This window comes from Rhinopithecus bieti, unplaced genomic scaffold (assembly GCF_001698545.2).
Source record: "Rhinopithecus bieti isolate Rb0 unplaced genomic scaffold, ASM169854v2 scaffold_1673, whole genome shotgun sequence".
In the NCBI taxonomy this organism is placed as follows: Eukaryota; Metazoa; Chordata; class Mammalia; order Primates; family Cercopithecidae; genus Rhinopithecus; species Rhinopithecus bieti.
In genome coordinates, this window is record NW_016804690.1 from 45,868 (window position 1) to 53,085 (window position 7,218).

Consider the following 7,218-nt stretch of genomic DNA (forward strand, 5'->3'; position numbering starts at 1 on the left):
GATTTCTCAAAAGAAGACATTCATACAGCCAACAGACACATGAAAAAATGCTCATCATCACTCGCCATCAGAGAAATGCAAATCAAAACCACAATGAGATACCATCTCACACCAGTTAGAATGGCAATCATTAAAAAATCAGGAAACAACAGGTGCTGGAGAGGATGTGGAGAAATAGGAACACTTTCACACTGTTGGTGGGACTGTGAACTAGTTCAAACATTGTGGAAAACAGTGTGGCGATTCCTCAAGGATCTAGAACTAGAAATGCCATTTGATCCAGCCATCCCATTACTGGGGATATACCCAAAGGATTATAAGTCATGCTGCTAATAAAGACACATGCACACGTATGTTTACTGCGTCACTATTCACAATAGCAAAGACTTGGAATCAACCCTGATGTCCATCAGTGACAGATGGATTAAGAAAATGTGGCACATATACACCATGGAATACTATGCAGCCATAAAAAAGGATGAGTTTGTGTCCTTTGTAGGGACATGGATGCAGCTGGAAACTATCATTCTCAGCAAACTATCGCAAGAACAGAAAACCAAACACCGCATGTTCTCACTCATAGGTGGGAATTGAACAATGAGATCACTTGGACACAGGAAGGGGAACATCACACACCGGGTCCTATTGTGGGGAAGGGGTAGGAGGAAGGGATAGCATTAGGAGATATACCTAATGTAAATGATGAGTTAATGGGTGCAGCACACCAACATGCACATGTATACATAACAAACCTGCACGTTGTGCACATGTACCCTAGAACTTAAAGTATAATAAAAAAAAATGGAGAAGCTATTTGTTGCAATATACAAATGTGGTAGTATCTAAAATACACAAAAAAGTCATATAAATCTATAAGGAAAAGAAATCTTAACAGAAAAAGATAGGTACAACCACAAAAAAGAACAAGATCATGTCCTTTGTGGCAACACGGACGCAGCTGGAGGCCATTATCCTAAGCAAATTAACACAGGAACAGAAAACCGAATACCACATGTTCTCACTTATAAGTGGGAGCTAAACATTGGGTACATAGGGACACAAAGGTGGCAACAACAGACACGGGGGACTGCTAGAGGTGGGAGAGGGAGGGAAGGATTGAAAAACTATCGGGCACTAAGCTCACTACGTGGGTGACAGGATCGATTGTACCCCAAACTGCAGCATCACATAATATACCCATGGAACAAACCTGCACATGTACCCCTTGAATCTAAAATAGAAATTGAAATTATTTTAAAAATCATTAAGGTTGGCAAGACTTTCTCTCTTTAGAGTAGAAGAAACATAAGTATCCACATCCATATGAAAATATGCTTGGCCAGGTGCAGTGGCTCACGCCTGTAATCCCAGCACTTTGGGAGGCTGAGGTAGGTGGATCACCTGAGGTTGGAAGTTCGAGACCAGCTTGGCTAACATGGTGAAACCCTGTGTTTACTAAAACTACAAAAATTAGCCCAGCATGGTGGTGGGTGCCAGTTACTCTGGAGGCTGAGGCAAGAGAACCTCTGGAACCCAGGAGGTGGAGGTTGCAGTGAGCCAAGATCTTGCCATTGCACTCCAGCCTGGGCAACAGAGTGAGACTGTCAAAAAAAAAAAAGAAAGAAAATATTATCAACCTCATTCACAATCAGAAAAAAGAACAAACCACAGTAAGATACTATTTCATACCTACCAGACTGGCAAAACTTTAAAAGTCTGACAAAATCAGGTGTTGGCTATGATGGAAAAACCAGAGCACTCACACTGCTGGTGAGAGTGTCAATTGGCACAACCACTTGAAAAAGAATTAGAAATAATCTAGAGGAAGGCCGTCTTATTCTCAATATGCATTTTATTACCCAATCCACTCCCGACATTAGAAAAGCTCCAAAATTAGATTCCGACCCTCAAACCTCACAACAGGACTTAATTAACCTCGCCTTCAAGGTGTACTGTAATAGAGTAGAGACAGCCAAGTAGCAATGTATTTCTGAGTTGCAATTCTTTGCCTCCACTGTGAGACAAACCCAAGCCACATCTCCAGCAGACAAGAACTTCCAAACGCCTGAACCGCAGCTGCCAGGGGTTCTTCCAGAACCTCCTCCCCCAGGAGCTAGCTACAAGTGCCGGAAATCTGGCCACTGGGACAAGGAGTGCCCACAGCCTGGGATTCCTCCTAAGCCATGTCCCATCTATGCGGAACCCCACTGAAAATTGGACTGTCCAGCTCACCCAGCGCCACTCCCAGAGCCCCTTCAACTCTGGCCCAAGGCTCTCTGACTCCTTCCCAGATCTTCTCGGCTTAGTGACTGAAGACTGACGCTGCCCAATCACCTCGGAAGCCCCCTGGACCATCACAGATGCTTCAGGTAACTCTCACAGTGGAGGGTAAGTCTGTTCCCTTCTTAACCAATATGGAGGCTACCCACTCCACATTACCTTCTTTTCAAGGGCCTATTTCCTTTGCCTCCATAACTGTTGTGGGTATTGACACCCAGGCTTCCAAACCTCTTAAAACTCCCCAACTCTGGTGCCAACTTGGACAACATTCTTTTATGCACTCCTTTCTAGTTATTCCCACCTGCCCAGCTCCCTTATTAGGTCTAGACATTTTAACTAAATTATCTGCTTCCCTGACTATTTCTGGGCTACAGCCATACCTCATTGCTGCCTTTTCCCCCAGTTCAAAGCCTCCTTCGCATCCTCCCCTTGTATCTCCCCACTTTAACCCACACGTATGGGATACCTCTACTCCCTCCTTGGTGACCAATCATGCACCCCTTATCATCCCATTAAAACCTAATCACCCTTATCTTGCTCAATGCCAACATCCCATCCCACAGCACGCTTTAAAAGGATTAAAGCCTGTTATCACTCGCCTGTTACAGCATGGGCTTCTAAAACCTATTAACTCTCCTTACAATTCCCCTATTTTACCTGTCCTAAAACCAGACAAGCCTTACAGGTTAGTTCAGGATCTACACCTTTTCAACCAAATTGTTTTGCCTAACCACTCCATGGTGCCAAACCCATATACTCTCCCATCCTCAATACTTCCCTCCACAACCCATTATTCTGTTCTGGATCTCAAACATGCTTTCTTTACTATTCCTTTGCACCCTTCATCCCAGCCTCTCTTCGCTTTCACCTGGACTGACCCTGACACCCATCAGGCTCAGCAAATTACCTGGGCTGTACTGCCGCAAGGCTTCACGGTCAGCCCCCATTACTTCAGTCAGGCCCAAATTTCTTCCTCATGTTACCTATCTCGGCATAACTCTTCATGAAAACACATGTGCTCTCCCTGCCGATCATGTCTAACTGATCTCTCAAACCCCAACACCTTCTACCAATCAACAACTCCTTTCCTTCCTAGGCATGGTTGGATACTTTCATCTTTGGATACCTGGTTTTGCCATCCTAACAAAACCATTATATAAACTCACAAAAGGAAACCTAGCTGACCCCATAGATCCTAAATCCTTTCCCCACTCCTTCAACAGCTTTAGAGACTGCCCCCACACTAGCTCTCCCTGACTCATCCCAACCCCTTTCATTACACACAGTCAAAGTGCAGGGCTGTGCTGTCGGAATTCTTACACAAGGACCGGGACCACGCCCTGTAGCCTTTTTGTCCAAACAACTTGACCTTACTGTTTTAGGCTGGCCATCATGTTTCCATGCAGTGGCTGCCACCACCCTAATACTTTTAGAGGCCCTCAAAAATCACAAACTAGGCTCAACTCACTCTCTACAGTTCTCATAACTTCCAAAATCTATTTTCTTCCTCACACCTGACACATATACTTTCTGCTCCCCAACTCCTTCAGTTGTACTGACTCTTCATTGAGTCTCCCACAGTTACCATTGTTCCTGGCCTGAACTTCAATCTGGCCTCCCACATTATTCCTGATACCACACTTGACCCCATGACTATCTCCCTGATACACCTGATCTTCACTCCATTTCCCCAAATTTCCTTCTTTCCTGTTCCTCACCCTGATCACACTTGGTTTATTGATGGCAGTTTCACCAGGCCTAACTGCCACACACCAGCAAAAGCAGGCTATGCTATCTTCCACGTCTATCATTGAGGCTACTGCTCTGCCCCTTCCACTACCTCTCAGCAAGCCGAATTCATTGCCTTAACTTGAGCCCTCACTCTTGCAAAAGGACTATGTGTCAATATTTATACTGACACTAAATATGCCTTCCATATCCTGCACCACCGTGTTGTTATATGGGCTGAAAGAGATTTCCTCACTACACAAGGTCCTCCACCATTAATGCCTCTTTAATAAAAACTCTTCTCAAGGCTGCTTTACTTCCAAAGGAAGCTGGAGTCTTACACTGCAAGGGCCATCAAAAGGCATCAGATCCCATTACTCAGGGCAACGCTTATGCTGATAAGGTAGCTAAAAAAGCAGCTAGCGATCCAACTTCTGTCCCTCAAGGCCAGTTTTTCTCCTCATCTGGTCACTGCCACCTACTCCCCCAGTGAAACTTCCACTTATCAATCTCTTCCCACACAAGGCAAATGGTTCTTGGACCAAGGAAAATATCTCCTTCCAGCCTCACAGGCCCATTCTATTCTATCATCATTTCATAACCTCTTCCATGTAGGTTACAAGCCGCTAGCCCACCTCTTAGAATCTCTCATTTCCTTTCCATCTTGGAAATCTATCCTCAAGGAAATCACTTCTTAGTTGTTCCATCTGCTATTCTACTACTCCTCAGGGATTGTTCAGGCCCCCTCCCTTCCCTACACATCAAGCTCAGGGATTTGCACCCCCCAGGACTGGCAAATTGACTTTACTCACATGCCTTGAGTCAGGAAACTAAAATACCTCTTGGTCTAGGTAGACACTTTCACTGGATGGGTAGAGGCCTTTCCCACAGGGTCTGAGAAGGCCACTGTGGTCATTCCTTCCCTTCTGTCAGACATAATTCCTCGATTTGGCCTTCCCACCTCTGTACAGTCCGATAACGGGCCAGCCTTTACTAGTCAAATCACCCAAGCAGTTTCTCAGGCTCTTGGTATTCAGTGGCACCTGGTTTTACCTCAAACTGTCACCCTTAAGTCTCTCTTTAAGTGGATAGAAGATCTTCAGTGACAAAGTACACTCCAATACTTTCACCCTGATGAAGTCCTATTCTTTACTTTTATACTCACTGTTATTCTGGTTCCCATTCTGATGCCACCCTCTACCTCTCTCCAGCTATCTCTATCACACTATCAATCTCACTCTCTCCTAGCCATTTCTAATCCTTCTTTAACACAATTGTTAGCTTTGCATTTCTCTTTCCTCCAAAATTTGCTGAGGCCTCGATTTACTCACTGCTGAAAAAGGAGGACTTTGTATATTTTTAAATGAAGAGTGTTGTTTTTACTTAAATCAATCTGGCCTGATATACGACAACATAAAAAACTCGAGGATAGAGCCCAAAAACTCGCCAACCAAGCAAACAATAACATCAAACCCCCTTGGACACTCTCTAATTGGACGTCCTGGGTACTCCTAATTCTTAGTTCTTTAATACCTATTTTTTCTTCTTCTTTTATTTGGACCTTGTGTCTTTCATTTAGTTTCTCAATTCATACAAAACCGCATCCAGGCCTTCACCAATAATTCTATATGACAATGCTCCTTCTAACAACCCCACAATATCACCCCTTACCCCAAAATCTTTCTTTAGTTGAATCTCTCCCACTGTAGGTTCCCACGCCGCCCCTAATCCTGCTCGAAGCAGCCCTGAGAAACATCGCCCATTATCTCTCCATATCACCCCCCAAATTTTCGCCGCCCCAACACTTTACCAATATTTTGTTTTATTTTTCTTATTAATATAAGAAGACAGGAATGTTAGGCCTCTGAGCCCAAGCTAAGCCATCATATCCCCTGTGACTGCACACATACATCCAGATCGCCTGAAGCAACTGAAAATCCACAAAAGAAGTGAAAATATCCTCAACTGATGACATTCCACCATTATGATTTGTTTCTGCCCCACCGTGACTGATCAATGTACTTTGTAATCTCCCCACCCTTAAGAAGGTTCTTTGTAATTCTCCCCACCCTTGAGAATGTACTTTGTGAGATCCACCCGCTGCCCGCAAAACATTGTTCCTAACTCAGCCGCCTATCCCAAAACCTATAAGAACTAATGATAATCCACCACCCTTTGCTGACTCTCTTTTCAGACTCAGCCCGCCCGCACCCAGGAGAAATAACAGCCATGTTGCTCACACAAAGCCTGTTTGGTGGTCTCTTTACACGGACATGTGAGACAGCAAGAACGAAGATTCATGTGCCCTGTAACCCAGCAGGTCCGCATGCAGGATTATACCCTAGAGCTCCTGTACATGTGCACAAAGGGCCTCATACAAGAATGATTGAAAAAGTCTTGTCTAGATCATGTTTTAAAAATGGAAACAACGCAAACATTCATCCACATCTGAATGAATAAACCACACAGTGGTGTATTTATATGCTCTAGCACCATGTAATTCCTATAATAGGAATTAGTTACAGTGACACACAACTGCACAGATGAAACTCAAGATCAAATGTCTGAGTGAAACACACAAGTTGCAGAAAATTCATGCAGTATGATTCCATTTGTTTAAAGTCCAACAACATTCAAAACTAAACATGTCGTTTCAGAATATAGCAAAAAGTAGGAGCACTGGCTCACACCTGTAATCCCAGCACTTTGGGAGGCCGAGATGAGCAGATCACCTGAAGTTGGGAGTTCGAGACCAGCCTGACCAACATGGAGGAACCCCATCTCTATTAAAAATACAAAGCCGAGGCCGGGCGTGGTGGCTCAAGCCTGTAATCCCAGCACTTTGGGAAGCCGAGACGGGCAGATCATGAGGTCAGGAGATCGAGACCATCCTGGCTAACACAGTGAAACCCCGTCTCTACTAAAAAAATACAAAAAACTAGCCGGGCGAGGTGGCGGCCACCTGTAGTCCCAGCTACTTGGGAGGCTGAGGCAGGAGAATGGCGTAAACCCGGGGGGCAGAGCTTGCAGTGAGCTGAGATCCAGCCACTGCACTCCAGCCCGGGTGACAGAGCGAGACTCCATCTCAACAACAACAAAAAAATGCAAAGCCGAGTGTGGTGGTGCATGCCTGTAATCCCAGCTACTCAGGAGGCTGAGGCAGGAGAATCGCTTGAACCTGGGAGGCAGAGGTTGCCGTGAGCTGAGATC